The 17,754-nt window shown below is 39.5% G+C and overlaps 1 protein-coding gene across 1 annotated transcript in view; it reads right to left on the minus strand.

The window, feature by feature from the left end:
* FYB2 (FYN binding protein 2) overlaps positions 1 to 17,754 on the minus strand; it is a 174,536-nt gene that overhangs the window by 101,057 nt on the left and 55,725 nt on the right. The window lies entirely within an intron of this gene.

Here is a 17,754-nt window from a genome sequence, read left to right on the forward strand (position 1 = left end):
CATTATTGGTATGCAATTTGCTATATTGGAAAATATTTTTACCTGCCAAAATTAACATACCTATTCCATCTTCTTAAAAATAATATTTGAAGAGTATTTTTATAATGATCTAAAGCACAGACTATGTATTGCATATGGAAACTCACAAAAAAATGGTAGAAATCGAGTCCTCTATTATTTTAGAATGGAAAAGCAGTCTAGTTTATGAGATGTGTCTCAGGATATATAATTAAAAAAAAAAAAATGAAAAAAATTAGATGTCTGAATTCGAAAAATAAATTTCTCATGAAAATGACCAACAGCGCCCTCCAGTGTTTCTTATGTAAACATACTGTTAATTTGACACACACACATATATATATATATATATATATATATATATATATATATATATATATATATATATATATATATATATATATATATATATATATATATATATATACATATATAGTACTTGTTATTTCCAAAAACATTTGACATGTCAGATATTTGACCGCTGGGGTCCAGTTGCTGACACCCCCCCACCCCCGACTGATTGCAGAAATATAGAGGCACAAGTGCTCAACTGAGTGCTCGGCGGCCCCTTCTACTATACTTGGCTTTTTTTTGGCTCTCTTGGTACAGCTAGGCAGAGAGTTGTATGGGCTCATAGAAAGTCTGTGGCGCGTATATGCTTAACCCCCGTCTTCTGAAATAAGCCAATCAGAAGTGAAGGGGTGGAGCAATCAGGTGATCGCTTCCGCCCCTTAGGCTGGGTTCACACGACCTATTTTCAGACGTAAACGAGGCGTATTATGCCTCGTTTTACGTCTGAAAATAAGGCTACATCTGCCCATTCATTTGAATGGGTTTGCCGACGTACTGTGCAGACGACCTGTTATTTACGCGTCGTCGTTTGACAGCTGTCAAACGACGACGCGTAAAAATACAGCCTCGTCAAAAGAAGTGCAGGACACTTCTTTGGACGTTTTTGGAGCTGTTTTCTCATAGACTCCAATGAAAACAGCTCCAAAAACGGACGTAAAAAACGCAGCGAAAAATGCGAGTTGGCCAAAAAACTTCTGAAAAGCAGGGTCTGTTTTCCCTTGAAAACAGCTCTGGATTTTCAGACGTTTTTGTTGACTACGTGTGAACATACCCTTAGTTCCAGCGATCAGTGAGGGTCTCAGTACCTAGAACTGCACAGATAAAATATTTTAAGAAACAATAGTGACCCTTTCATTACTTGTTGTTGCGATCCTGATCAATCCGTTTTCATGTGTTTTAGAACAGCAGAGAGAACAGAAAGGGATTTGTACAAACCAAAGTTTTCAGAAGGTGCAACTGGAAATTAAACATTTGAGGGTACAATGGGCGCTGCTGTCACCAGGCTTAACACATTAGAAAAATGTCGAAATATAGTTTTATTCTAGATATTTCCAGACTGCGTTTCGACATCAGACTGGTGCTTCATCAGATCCACTGATACATACTCCGCTACTGAGTTCTGCCTGTCTATTACATCTGACAGGTGAGCCTAATATTGTCATTACTACTTTCCATTACCTCTGCTATTAAGGGCTTATTCAGACGAACGTATAATACGTCCGTGCTACGCGCGTCGCACGGACCTATGTTAGTCTATGGGGCCGTTCAGACTGTCAGTGATTTTCACGCAGCGTAAAACTCACGACATGTCCTATATTTGCCCGTTTTACGCGCATCACGCACCCACTTCCGTGTGCCGCGCGTGATGTGCGCTACTGTAGTCAAAACTATGAATGAAAACAGAAAAGCACCACGTGCTTTTCTGTTTACAAGCAAGAATACAGAGTGTCATAATCACGCAGCCGCGCACCATATGGTGATGACACACGGAGCTTTTGCAGACCTTTTGCGCGTGCAAAACGCACACACTCGTGTGAATCCGGCCTTAGGGTCAGTTCACACGTTGCGTAAATACTGCGGTTTTTCCACACCGGAATTCTTTGTGTAAAATTGCCCATAGTGTAAAAATCCCCATTGAATTTAATGGAGAGGTAAAACCCGCAACAAATAGAAGTTGTTGCATTTTTTTGCGGCGGGTTCGCAGCGATCACACTGCAAAAAACCCAACTCAGAAAGAAAAAAATGATCATACTTAGGCCGGATTCACACGAGTGTGTGCGTTTTGCGCGCGCAAAAAGGTCTGCAAAAGCTCCGTGTGTCATGATCATATGGTGCGTGGCTGCATGCTTTTCGCGCAGCCGGCATCATTATGACACTCTATTTTTATGTTTGTAAACAGAAAAGCACGTGGTGCTTTTCTGTTTTCATTCATAGTTTTGACTACAGCAGCGCGCATCACGCGTGGCACACGGAAGTGCGTCCGTGTGCCGAGCGCGGTTTTCACGCACCCATTGACTTCAATGGGTGCGTGATGCGCGAAAAACTGCCAAATATAGGACATGTCGTGAGTTTTACGCAGTGGACACACGCAGCGTGAAATTCAGTGAGTCAGAACGGCCCCATTGACTAACACAGGTCCGTGCGACGTGCGTATATCACGTTCGTCTGAATAAGCCCTTACCAAAAAGCTTGTGTTGATCCCTTCAGCGCGGCCTCCTGGGATGACGTTTCACCCCATGTGACCACTGCAGCCAATCACAGGCTGCAGTGGTCTCCTAGGATTAAACGTCATCCCAGGAGGCAGGTCGGTTAATGCAGCAGCTGTCAGCAGAGGACATTCCGGGCGAAACACTGCACCACAGTTTGGTGCGCTTTTTCGCTCGGAATTCCCTGCGGCGCACATGGAAAATACGCTGCGTGCTTTTACACAGCATATCCGCTCCGTGTGAACACGTGGCACAGTTTTTCCGCTGCAAATGTTGGTGCGGATTTGGGGCAATTACGCAACGAATCTGCAGCAGTTTCAGTTTTTCATTGCAAAGGCTGAAATTCGCAGTGAAATTCCGCTTCTTCTCCGCAACAGACAGTGCATGCTGGGAGGGAAAATTCTGCACCGCAGCCTATGGTCCGCAGCAGAGTTTTCCGCAACGTCTGAACTAACTTGCCTAAAAATGTATTGAAACAAATGTAAAAAACGGCCGCTGCAGAATTCCACTGCAATTCCGCCACATCTGGACATACCCTTAGGGCATGCACAGACGTGGCGGATTTCTTCCGCCACTGTCCGCATCAATGCCGCACATAATCTGCGTTGCAGATTCTGTTGCGGATCTGCCCAAAATGTGCAGTACATTGATGCGGACTGGCTGCTGCGGACTGCGGTAAAAGTACTTCCCTTCTCTGTATCAGTGCAGGATAGAGAGAAGGGACAGCACTTTCCCTAGTGAAAGTAAAAGAATTTCATACTTACCGGCCGTTGTCTCGGTGACGCATCCCTCTTTCGGCATCCAGCCCGACCTCCCTGGATGACGCGGCAGTCCATGTGACCGCTGCAGCCTGTGATTGGCCTGTGATTGGCTGCAGCCGTCACTTACACTGAATCGTCATCCTGGGAGGCCGGACTGGAGACAGAAGCAGGGAGTTCTCGGTAAGTATGAACTTCTATTTTTTTACAGGTTGCATATTGGGATCGGTAGTCACTGTCCAGGGTGCAGAAACAGTTACTGCCGATCGCTTAACTCTTTCAGCACCCTGGACAGTGACTATTTACTGACGTCTCCTAGCAACGCTCCCGTAATTCCGGGAGCCCCATTGACTTCCTCAGTCTGGCTGTAGACCTAGAAATACATAGGTCCAGCCAGAATGAAGAAATGTCATGGCAAAAAAGCAAGACGCATCCGCAGCACACATAACATGTGCATGACAGCTGCGGACTTCATTGCGGAATTTAGAATCTCCATTGAAGTCAATGGAGAAATTCCGCAATGAGTCCGCAACAAACATTGTATGCTGCGGACACCAAATTCCGCACCGCAGCCAAATTCCAGAGCAATTCCGCTACGTCTGGCCATGCCCTAAGGGCATGACCAGACGTGGCGGAATTGCTCTGGAAATCCGCAGCGTAGACATTTCTCCATTGCTTTCCACAGCTTTTTAGTTGGGTTCGTGCACACGTTGCGGAAAACTCCGCTGCGGACCATAGGCTGTGGTGCGGAATTTGGTGTCCGCAGCATACACTGGCTGTTGCGGACATGTCGCGGACTTGTTGCGGACTCATTGCAGAATTTCTCCATTGACTTCAATGGAGAGTCAAAATTCCGCCATGAAGTCCGCAAATGTTATGTGTGCTGCGGAGCGTATTGGTTTTACGAACATGATATCTCTTCAGCCAGGCTGAGGCGCAATGCACACTAACGTAAAAACGCCTGTAATCACGGGCCGTTATTACGGCACGGGCAGGCCCATAGAAGTCAATAGGGCTCCCGTAATTATGGGAGCGTTGCTAGGCGACGTCAGTAAATAGTCACTGTCCAGGGTGCTGAAAGAGTTAAGCGATCGGCAGTAACTGTTTCTGCACCCGGGACAGTGACTACCGATCCCAATATACAGCAACCTGTAAAAAAATAGAAGTTCATACTTACCGAGAACTCCCTGCATATTCTTGTATATAGGGGAAGTATTATAGTAGTTATATTCTTGTATATAGGGGCAGTATTATAGTAGTTATATTCTTGTATATAGGGGCAGTATTATAGTAGTTATATTCTTGTATATAGGGGCAGTATTATAGTAGCTATATTCTTGTATATAGGGGCAGTATTATAGTAGTTATATTCTTGTATATAGGGAGCAGTATTATAGTAGTTATATTCTTGTATATAGGCGGCAGTATTATAGTAGTTATATTCTTGTTTATAGGGGGCAGTATTATAGTAGTTATATTCTTTTATATAGGGGGCAGTATTATAGTAGTTATATTCTTGTATATAGGGGCAGTATTATAGTAGTTATATTCTTGTATATAGGAGCAGTATTATAGTAGTTATATTCTTGTATATAGGGTGCAGTATTATAGTAGTTATATTCTTGTATATAGGGGGCAGTATTATAGTATTTATATTCTTGTATATAGGGGCAGTATTATAGTAGTTATATTCTTGTATATAGGGGGCAGTATTATAGTAGTTATATTCTTGTATATAGGGGCAGTATTATAGTAGTTATATTCTTGTATATAGGGGGCAGTATTATAGTATTTATATTCTTGTATATAGGAGCAGTATTATAGTAGTTATATTCTTGTATATAGAGGGCAGTATTATAGTAGTTATATTCTTGTATATAGGGGGCAGTATTATAGTAGTTATATTCTTGTATATAGGGGCAGTATTATAGGAGTTATATTCTTGTATATAGGGGCAGTATTATAGTAGTTATATTCTTGTATATAGGGGCAGTATTATAGTAGTTATATTCTTGTATATAGGGCAGTATTATAGTAGTTATATTCTTGTATATAGGGGGCAGCATTATAGTAGTTATATTCTTGTATATAGGGGCAGTATTATAGTAGTTATATTCTTGTATATAGGGGGCAGTATTATTGTAGTTATATTCTTGTATGTAGGGGGCAGTATTATAGTAGTTATATTCTTGTATATAGGAGCAGTATTATAGTAGTTATATTCTTGTATATAGGGGGCAGTATTATAGTAGTTATATTCTTGTATATAGGGAGCAGTATTATAGTAGTTATATTCTTGTATATAGGGGGCAGTATTATAGTAGTTATATTCCTGTATATAGGGGGCAGTATTATAGTAGTTATATTCTTGTATATAGGGGCAGTATTATTGTAGTTATATTCTTGTATATAGGAGGCAGTATTATAGTAGTTATATTCTTGTATATAGGGAGCAGTATTATAGTAGTTATATTCTTGTACATAGGAGCAGTATTATAGTAGTTATATTCTTGTATATAGGGGGCAGTATTATAGTAGTTATATTCTTGTATATAGGGGGCAGTATCATAGTAGTTATATTCTTGTATATAGGGGGCAGTATTATAGTAGTTATATTCTTGTATATAGAGGGCAGTATTATAGTAGTTATATTCTTGTATATAGGGGGCAGTATTATAGTAGTTATATTCTTGTATATAGGAGCAGTATTATAGTAGTTATATTCTTGTATATAGGAGCAGTATTATAGTAGTTATATTCTTGTATATAGTGGGCAGTATTATAGTAGTTATATTCCTGTATATAGGGGGCAGTGTTATAGTAGTTATATTTTTGTATATAGGGGCAGTATTATAGTAGTTATATTCCTGTATATAGGGGCAGTATTATAGTAGTTATATACTTGTATATAGGGGCAGTATTATAATAGTTATATTCATGTATATAGGGACAGTATTAGGGCGGGTTCACACATGGCGGAATTGCACTTAAATTCCGCTGCGGACACTCCGCAGCGTTAATCCGCAGCGGAGCCGTTTCTACATTGACTTTCACTTTAATTTAGCAGTGTTCGTTTACACGATGCGTACAATTCCGCTGCGGAGCATAGGCTGCGGAGCGGAATTTGGTGTCCGCAGCATGCTCTGTCTGTTGCGGAGCAGTGGCGGACTCATGGCGGAATTTCTCCATTGACTTCAATGGAGATTCAAAGTTCCGCAATGAAGTCCGCAGCTGTCATGCACATGTCATGTGTGCTGCGGATGCGTCTTGCTTTTTTTACTTGACATTTCTTCATTCTGGCTGGACCTATGTATTTCTAGGTCTACAGCCAGACTGAGGAAGTCAATGGGGCTCCCGTAATGACGGGAGCGTTGCTAGGAGACGTCAGTAAATAGTCACTGTCCAGGGTGCTGAAAGAGTTAAGCGATCGGCAGTAACTGTTTCTGCACCCGGGACAGTGACTACCGATCCCAATATACATGTATCTGTAAAAAAAAATGAAGTTCGTACTTACCGAGAACTCCCTGTTTCTGTCTCCAGTCCGGCCTCCCAGGATGACGTTTCAGTGTAAGTGACGGCTGCAGCCAATCACAGGCCAAGCACAGGCTGCAGCGGTCACATGGACTGGCGCGTCATCCAGGGAGGTCGGGCTGGATGCCGAAGGAGGGACGCGTCATAAAGACAACGGGCGGTAAGTATGAATTTCTTTTACTTTCACTAGGGAAAGTGCTGTCCCTTCTCTCTATCCTGCACTGATAGGGAGAAGGGAAGCACTTTTCCCGCAGTCCGCAGCAGCTAGTCCGCATCAATTTTCTGCACATTTTGTGCAGATCCGCAGCCGTAATCCGCAACCCGGATTAGGTGCGGCATTGATGCGGACAGTTGCGGAGGAATTCCGCCATGTGTGGTCATGCCCTTATAGTAGTTATATTCTTGTATATAGGGGCAGTATTATAGTAGTTATATTCTTGTATATAGGGGCAGTATTATTGTAGTTATATTCTTGTATGTAGGGGGCAGTATTATAGTAGTTATATTTTTGTATATAGAAGTCAGTATTATAGTAGTTATATTCTTGTATATAGGGTGCAGTATTATAGTAGTTATATTCTTGTATATAGGGGGCAGTATTATAGTAGTTATATTCTTGTATATAGGAGCAGTATTATAGTAGTTATATTCTTGTATATAGAGGGCAGTATTATAGTAGTTATATTCTTGTATATAGGGGGCAGTATTATAGTAGTTATATTCTTGTATATAGGGGCAGTATTATAGTAGTTATATTCTTGTATATAGGGGCAGTATTATTGTAGTTATATTCTTGTATATAGGGGGCAGTATTATTGTAGTTATATTCTTGTATGTAGGGGGCAGTATTATAGTAGTTATATACTTGTATATAGGAGCAGTATTATAGTAGTTATATTTTTGTATATAGAAGTCAGTATTATAGTAGTTATATTCTTGTATATAGGGTGCAGTATTATAGTAGTTATATTCTTGTATATAGGGGGCAGTATTATAGTAGTTATATTCTTGTATATAGGAGCAGTATTATAGTAGTTATATTCTTGTATATAGAGGGCAGTATTATAGTAGTTATATTCTTGTATATAGGGGGCAGTATTTTAGTAGTTATATTCTTGTATATAGGGGCAGTATTATAGTAGTTATATTCTTGTACATAGGGGCAGTATTATAGTAGTTATATTCTTGTATATAGGGGCAGTATTATAGTAGTTATATTCTTGTATATAGGGCGGTATTATAGTAGTTATATTCTTGTATATAGGGGGCATCATTATATTAGTTATATTCTTGTATATAGGGGCAGTATTATAGTAGTTATATTCTTGTATATAGGGGGCAGTATTATTGTAGTTATATTCTTGTATGTAGGGGGCAGTATTATAGTAGTTATATTCTTGTATATAGGAGCAGTATTATAGTAGTTATATTCTTGTATATAGGAGCAGTATTATAGTAGTTATATTCTTGTATATAGGGGGCAGTATTATAGTAGTTATATTCTTGTATATAGGGAGCAGTATTATAGTAGTTATATTCTTGTATATAGGGGGCAGTATTATAGTAGTTATATTCTTGTATATTGGAGCAGTATTATAGTAGTTATATTCTTGTATATTGGAGCAGTATTATAGTAGTTATATTCTTGTATATAGGGGCAGTATTATTGTAGTTATATTCTTGAATATAGGAGGCAGTATTATAGTAGTTATATTCTTGTATATAGGGAGCAGTATTATAGTAGTTATATTCTTGTATATAGGAGCAGTATTATAGTAGTTATATTCTTGTATATAGGGGGCAGTATTATAGTAGTTATATTCTTGTATATAGGGGGCAGTATCATAGTAGTTATATTCTTGTATATAGGGGGCAGTATTATAGTAGTTATATTCTTGTATATAGGGGGCAGTATTATAGTAGTTATATTCTTGTGTATATAGGAGGCAGTATTATAGTAGTTATATTCTTGTATATAGGGGGCAGTATTATAGTAGTTATATTCTTGTATATAGGAGCAGTATTATAGTAGTTATATTCTTGTATATAGGGGGCAGTATTATAGTAGTTATATTCTTGTATATAGGAGCAGTATTATAGTAGTTATATACTTGTATATAGGAGCAGTATTATAGTAGTTATATTTTTGTATATAGAAGTCAGTATTATAGTAGTTATATTCTTGTATATAGGAGGCAGTATTATAGTAGTTATATTCTTGTATATAGGGGCAGTATTATAGTAGTTATATTCTTGTATATAGGGGCAGTATTATAGTAGTTATTTTCTTGTATATAGGGGCAGTATTTTAGTAGTTATATTCTTGTATATAGAAGCAGTATTATAGTAGTTATATTCTTGTATATAGGGGGCAGTATTATAGTAGTTATATTCTTGTATATAGGGGGCAGTATTTTAGTAGTTATATTCTTGTATATAGGAACAGTATTATAGTAGTTATAATCTTGTTTATAGGGGGCAGTATTATAGTAGTTATATTCTTGTATATAGGAGCAGTATTATAGTAGTTATATTCTTGTATATAGAAGCAGTATTATAGTAGTTATATTCTTATATATAGGGAGCAGTATTATAGTAGATATATTCATGTATATAGGTGGCAGTATTATAGTAGTTACATAGTTACATAGTTACATAGTTACATAGTTAGTACGGCTGAAAAAAGACACATGTCCATCAAGTCCAACCAAGGGAAGGGAAAAGGGAAGGAAAAATTTCTACACATAGGAGCTAATATTTTTTTGTTCTAGGAAATTATCTAACCCTTTTTTAAAGCCCTCTACTGTCCCTGCTGTGACGGCTCCTGCGGTAGGCTATTCCATAAATTCACAGTTCTTACTGTAAAGAAGCCTTGTCGCCTCTGCAGCTTGAACCTTTTTTTCTCCAGACGGAGGGAGTGCCCCCTTGTTTTTTGAGGGGGTTTTACAAGGAACAGGATATCACCATATTTTTTGTATGTGCCATTAATATATTTATATAAGTTAATCATGTCCCCCCTTAGTCGTCTTTTTTCAAGGCTAAATAGGTTTAATTCTTTCAATCTTTCCTCATAACTTAAATTCTCCATGCCCCTTATTAGCTTCGTTGCTCTTCTTTGTATTTTTTCCAACTCCAGGGCATCCTTTCTATGAACTGGAGCCCAGAACTGAACTGCATATTCTAGATGAGGCCTCACTAATGCTTTGTAAAGTGGCAATATTACATCCCTGTCCCGTGAGTCCATGCCTCTTTTAATACACGACAATATCTTGCTGGCCTTTGAAGCAGCTGATTGACACTGCATGCTGTTATTGAGTTTATGATTTACAAGTACACCCAGATCCTTCTCAACAAGTGACTCCCCCAGTGTAGCTCCCCCTAGGACATATGATGCATGCAGGTTGTTGGTACCCAGATGCATAACTTTACATTTATCTACATTAAACTTCATTTGCCAAGTGGACGCCCAAACACTTAGTTTGTTTAAATCTGCCTGTAATTCATGAACATCTTCCATAGACTGAACTATATTACATAGCTTGGTGTCATCTGCAAAAATAGAAATAGTGCTATTAATCCCATCCTCTATATCATTAATAAATAAGTTGAATAATAGTGGTCCCAGCACTGAACCCTGGGGTACACCACTTATAACCGGTGACCATTCAGAGAAGGAATCATTGACCACAACTCTCTGGATACGGTCCTTGAGCCAATTCTCAATCCAATTACAAACTATATTTTCTAAACCTATAGTCCGTAATTTACCCATTAGGCGTCTATGGGGGACAGTGTCAAATGCCTTTGCAAAGTCCAAAAACACTAAATCCACAGCGGCCCCTCTGTCTAGACTTCTGCTCACCTCTTCATAAAAACAGATTAGGTTAGTTTGACAACTTCTGTCCTTAGTAAAACCATGCTGGCTGTCACTTATAATGCTATTTATTGTCACATAATCCTGTATATAGTCCCTCAATAGCCCCTCAAACATTTTCCCCACGATGGATGTTAAGCTTACTGGTCTATAATTACCCGGGGAAGACCTAGAGCCCTTTTTGAAAATAGGCACCACATTTGCCCTGCGCCAGTCCCTTGGCACTATACCAGTCACTAGAGATTCTCTGAATATTATGAAAAGGGGGACAGAAATAACTGAACTAAGCTCTTTAAGAACTCTAGGGTGTAACCCATCTGGTCCCGGGGCCTTGTGTACATTTATTTTATTTAATTTAGCTTGGACCATCTCTACATTCATCCAATTCAGTATATCAACCGATATATTAACAGCACCGGCAGCGGCTACATCAGCTGCTCTTTCTTCAGTTGTATATACAGAGCTAAAGAACCCATTTAGTAACTCTGCCTTCTCTTGATCCCCTGTGATCAACTCCCCATTACCATTATCTAGGGGTCCTACATGTTCAGACCTTGGCTTTTTTGCATTTATATGCTTGAAGAATTTTTTAGGATTTGTTTTACTATCCTTGGCCACCTGCCTTTCATTTTGTATTTTTGATAATTTTATTACATTTTTACAGATTTTATTAAGCTCTTTATATTTTACAAAGGCTACAGCTGTACCCTCAGATTTGTATTTTTTAAATGCCCTTTTTTTGTCATGTATTGCCCCTTTCACAGAAGGTGTAAGCCATGTGGGGTTTAATTTGAGTCGTTTATACTTGTTACCTATAGGAATAAATTTTGCACTATAATAACTCAAAGTAGATTTGAAAATCTCCCATTTATCATTTGTTCCATTATTTGACATTAGTTCTTCCCAGTCTATATCCTGAATTGCAGCCCTCATCCTGGGGAAATTGGCTTTCTTAAAATTAAATGTTTTTGCCCTCCCAGCCTGCGTTTGTTTTTTACAGTATAGGTAAAATGTAACTATATTATGATCACTGTTACCGAGGTTTTCACGAACATTGACATTCCCAACAAGATCTGCATTATTAGAAATGACCAGATCCAACAGAGCTTCACCTCTAGTCGGGTCTTCCACAAACTGGCCCATAAAATTTTCCTGCAACAGGTTGAGGAAATGTCTCCCCTTTGCAGTTGAAGCCGAACCATGACACCAATTAATATCCCGGAAATTAAAATCTCCCATTATCACTACAGTACCCGCCTGTGCAGCCCGCTCCATCTGTTTATATAGCTGAACTTCCATCTCCTCAGTTATATTGGGGGGTCTATAGATTACACCAAAAGTAATTTTTTCAGTGTTTACCTCCCTTTCTAGTTCCACCCACAAGGTTTCAACCTCCTCACAGTCTTCACCCACTATTGTCTCTTTCACACTCGCCTTCATATCACTTCTCACATACAGACATACACCACCACCTTTCCTTTTTGTCCTGTCTTTACGAAAAAGTGTAAAACCCTGTAGATTTACAGCCCAGTCATGTGAATAGTCCAGCCATGTTTCAGCAACACTAACTATATCTATATTTTCTTCCAGTATCAAGGCCTCCAGCTCCCCCATTTTACTTGCTAGACTTCTGGCATTTGTGAACATACACTTTAACTTGCCTGTCAGTTTTTCACTTTTATTATCAGAAATGTGATTTGACATTAATCGGTCCTTTTTATTTACACTGATGTTTTGTAACGAAAGGATCTCCTTATCCTGTTGTCTAGTCCTCTCCCCACATTCTGTTTCTCCCCCCACCAATATAGTCTGACCCCTCTCTAACCTGGCTACCCCTTTTTTTTCTACATTGACCTCCCTCCTCAGCCCTAGTTTAAATACTTATAGTTATATTCTTATATATAGGAGGCAGTATTATAGTAGTTATATTCCTGTATATAGGGAGTAGTATTATAGTAGTTATATTCTTGTATATAGGGGGCAGTATTATAGTAGTTATATTCTTGTATATAGGGGGCAGTATTATAGTAGTTATATTATTGTATATAGGAGGCAGTATTATAGTAGTTATATTCTTGTTTATAGGGGGCAGTATTATAGTAGTTATATTCTTGTATATAGGGGCAGTATTATAGTAGTTATATTCTTGTATATAGGAGCAGTATTATAGTAGTTATATTCTTGTATATAGGAGCAGTATTATAGTAGTTATATTCTTGTATATAGGGGTAGTATTATAGTAGTTATATTCTTGTATATAGGGGGCAGTATTATAGTAGTTATATTATTGTATATAGGAGGCAGTATTATAGTAGTTATATTCTTGTATATAGGGAGCAGTATTATAGTAGTTATATTCTTGTATATAGGGGGCAGTATTATAGTAGTTATATTCTTGTATATAGAGGCAGTATTATAGTAGATATATTCTTGTATATAGGGAGCAGTATTATAGTAGTTATATTCTTGTATATAGGGGGCAGTATTATAGTAGTTATATTCTTGTATATAGGGGGCAGTATTATAGTAGTTATAGTCTTGTATATAGGGGCGGTATTATAGTAGTTATATTCTTGTGTATAGGAGCAGTATTATAGTAGTTATATTCTTGTATATATTGGCAGTATTATAGTAGTTATATTCTTGTATACAGAGAGCAGTTATAGTAGTTATATTCTTGTATATAGGAGCAGTATTATAGTAGTTATATTCTTGTATATAGGGGCAGTATTATAGTAGTTATATTCTTGTATATAGGAGCAGTATTATAGTAGTTATATTCTTGTATATAGGGGCAGTATTATAGTAGTTATATTCTTGTATATAGGGGGCAGTATTATAGTAGTTATATTATTGTATATAGGAGGCAGTATTATAGTAGGTATATTCTTGTATATAGGAGCAGTATTACAGTAGTTATATTCTTGTATCTACGGGGCAGTATTTTTAGTAGTTATATTCCTGTATATAGGGGGCAGGATTATAGTAGTTATATTCTTGTATATAGGGGCAGTATTATAGTAGTTATATTCTTGTATATAGGGGGCAGTATTATAGTAGTTATATTCCTGTATAGAGGGGGCAGTATTATAGTAGTTATATTCTTGTATATAGGGGGCAGTATTATATTAGTTATATTCTTGTACACAGGGGGCAGTATTATAGTAGTTATATTCTTGTATATTGGGGCAGTATTATAGTAGTTATATTCTTGTATATAGGGGGCAGTATTATAGTAGTTATATTATTGTATATAGGAGGCAGTATTATAGTAGGTATATTCTTGTATATAGGAGCAGTATTACAGTAGTTATATTCTTGTATCTACGGGGCAGTATTTTTAGTAGTTATCAGTTTTTACAGGTTTTTATCAGGTGTAGTCCAAACATTTTGTAAATAAATGTATCTACAATCTGGGTGTCCATAGACAGCAGCCTTTGGTGGATCATTCTTGACCATGGACTTTCCGACTGGCACACCATATTCTTCGTCTTGCTCATAAATTCTCATTCTGTGTAGAGACAGAGGACAACACATTACAAGTGCTACCTGAGAATAAGAATAGGGGCCCTGTGGTCGGGAGGGCCACTGTATCTATAAAAGTTAAATGACGGTGGCTTCTCACTCTGCTAATGGTTCCCCATTACTGTAAGAAAATTGTGATCCCAGTGAGCTGCTCTCGACAAATGAGTGACTTGAAGCTCCTGGACCCCAGTGAACAATTTGTGGCAGAGGGGAATTTGGGCCCCCCTCAAATACCAGTGCCCGGGTGTCACTTTCAGAGGTGTAACTTTGGGCAAAACTACAACAAAGCCCTCACCAAATCACATTTATAATACTGGTATCTTCTTATGTGACAAAGGGGCTTTTGGGCCACCTCAGGCATCAGGGCCCAGTTGCAGCTGCAACCTTTAAAAACGCTACAGCTTTGCCCCTGGTCACTGTTACCTCTGCCCGCCCTGTAGGTACACCCCTGGATATTGAAGAACGCGGTGCCCACATCCTATTCTTCCACAGTGGCCCTCCACTCTTATCTAAACCTGACCAGAGATGCTTGTTATTCCTTCAACACAGTCCAATTGTCAGGCCATTTAAAGGGGACATATAGGGCTCACACTATAAGGGTCTAAAATACTGTATGTGGTAAAATGTCACGACTTCTTTTTTTCTCTTTAGCATTTTGCAGCAAATGGAATCATATCATATATAATTGTGATCTCGTTCTGATGTCTGACTCCGGTTCGATGGGATCTCCATTGGGTTTCTCCGCGCTACATGACAAAGAATTCACTTTGTGTCAAATTAATTGTTCATTTTGAATCACGTTCATAATTGTTTTAATAAATCATTCCTTTTTTTAAAAAAAAATGTTGAATAAAATTAATTACGTTCATAGAGCAGAGAAATCAGAGGCAGAACGTTACTTAATAGTATTGATCGCCATCTATCAAATCCATTCACCAAAGTTGTTACATACGAGAAAATGATCTACGTGTCATGATTCATTTAAAGGGAAACTCTGACCAAAACTAAAGTTTGTTATGTGTTCCATTAAGGAATTCCATGTTTCGGGTGACCCGCGCTTTGGAGATGGAGGTGGGACCAGCACTTAGACATTTATGGCATATACTGTCATATATGTAATTTATAGAAATACCCCTTTAGGTTGCCAAAATCTAATGGGGCCTGTAATGGTGAAAAAGTCTCTTTAATAAGTGACTAATTAATTAAACCCTTCCCGACATCCGCCATATATATACAGCGCACGTCGGGTGGGGGTGTATGGAGCAGGCTCACGGGCCGCTCCATAAGATGAGCGTGTCGGCTTTGTGTTACAGCCGACACTTCCAGGTAACGAGTGGGATCCCGCCTCTTTAACATGTTAAATGCCACGGTCAATAGCGACCACGGCATTTAAATGACCAAAATTACTTAAATGACTAAAAACAGGGGGGGGCGACCCCCAGTAACAATACAACCCAGTAACGTAGCTAGCGGGGGGGGGGGGGCGGTGGCATCGGGCCTTCCAGGATGGTGGGGCCCACCGCAATCGCCCGCGCCATGATGCCGCTCCCGCTGCCTCCGCCGTGGCCGCGCCACACAGGGCGGTCTGCTGCTTGTCTGAGAGGGCGGCGGCACAACTGAAACCAGCCGCCGCCACCCCCTTCTTAAGTAATTGTACCTCCGTCTACATGACACAGATACAATTACATGCAAAAGCTCTGAACGGCAAGGCACGCTCCGTGCCCGTCCATTCAGTGCCGAACAATGATGCTGATTGGCAGGGCAGAATGACTTGCCCAGCCAATCAGCGCTTTTCAACGACACCAGTGCTTCCATTGTTGAAAGGTGTTGATTGGTGGGGCAAGTCATTCTGCCCTGCCAATCAGTGCCCTTCAACGACGCAAGTGTCGTTCAGTTCCAGCAGACCTGCTCAAAAGAGAGCAGGTCTGCATTGCCACCGGACGGTGCGGGAACGGGATCAAGGTGAGTATGTAAAGTTTTGGGTTTTTTTCACTTAAAAGTGTGAGTGGCATTATCTACAGGGGGAGCTATATTTGGGGCACTAAATACAGGGGGAGCAATATGGGGGACACTACAGGGGGGCTATATGTAGAGCTCTATCTACAGGGGGCTATATGTGGAGCACTATCTACAGGGGGTTAAATGTAGGGCACGATCTACAGGTGGGCTATATGTGGGGCACTATATACAGGGGATGCTATATATGTGGCACTATCTACAGGGGGAGCTATATGTAGAGCGCTATCTACAGGGGGGACTATATGTAGAGCGCTATCTATAGGGGTCTAGATGTGGGGCACTATCCACAGGGGGTTAAATGTAGGGCATGATCTACAGATGGATTATATGCGGGCACTATATACAAAGGGGGTATATATGTGGCACTATCTATAGGGGGAACTATATGTAGAGTGCTATCTACAGGGGGCTATATGTAGAGCGCTATATACAGGGGGCTATATGTAGAGCGCTATCTACAGGGGGCTATATGTAGAGTGCTATCTACAGGGGGGCTATATGTAGAGCGCTATCTACAGGAGGCTATATGTAGAGCGCTACCTACAGGGGGCTATATGTGCGCCTCTATCTACAAGGGGGCTATATGTGGGGCACTATCTACAGGGGGCTGTATGTGGGTACTATCTATGGGGGGCACTATCTACAGTGAGCACTGTGTGTGTGGAATACTGTATGGCACTATTATAATCAGGGACACAGTGTATGGTGCTATTATGATTAGAGGTGCAGTGTATGGTGCTATTATATTTAGTGGCTTAGTGTGTGGCATCATGAGAATCTTATCTTCGTTTACAGTTGCAGAAATGTCTGAAAAGTGAGAAGCTGAAGACATCTGAGTGGAAAACTGCAGAAATGGGACATGGCCGTGAGAAGTCATCATAGAGGTCTGGACTGGATGGAGAAGAAAACACAAAAAGAACAACTAGAATCTGAGACGTCACTGGTGAGTCACTTAATGTAAATGTTTATTCTGCCTCTAAACTGATGATGGGTGGTATGATTTTTTTTTTTAAACAGCAACTCCCAGCATATTCTTACCATTGTTCGGGTCATGCTGGGAGCTGTAGTTTTATGCCATACGAAACTATACGACAGTGGTGGCCTGGCTAATATACACATGGATGATGGGGTTTATAAACAAGAAGTATTGTTTTTATATACAGGGATTATGGTTGTTATATACCGGGATTATGGTTGTTATATACAGGGATTATGTTTGTTATATACTGGATGATGGTTGTTATATACAGGGATGATGGGTAGTCCAGCCATCATCCCTGCATTAACCCCCATTATCCCAGTGTAAACTAGCTATCATCTCTGTATATAACTCCCATCATCCCTGTATATAACCCCCATCATCCCTGTTTATAACCCCCATTGTACCTGTATATACTAGCCAGGCTGTATATACTAGACAGAGATGATAGGGGTTATATACAGGGATGATGGGGGTTATATTCAGGGATGA

The sequence above is a fragment of the Rhinoderma darwinii genome, chromosome 7 (assembly GCF_050947455.1).
Source record: "Rhinoderma darwinii isolate aRhiDar2 chromosome 7, aRhiDar2.hap1, whole genome shotgun sequence".
NCBI classification, from domain to species: Eukaryota; Metazoa; Chordata; class Amphibia; order Anura; family Rhinodermatidae; genus Rhinoderma; species Rhinoderma darwinii.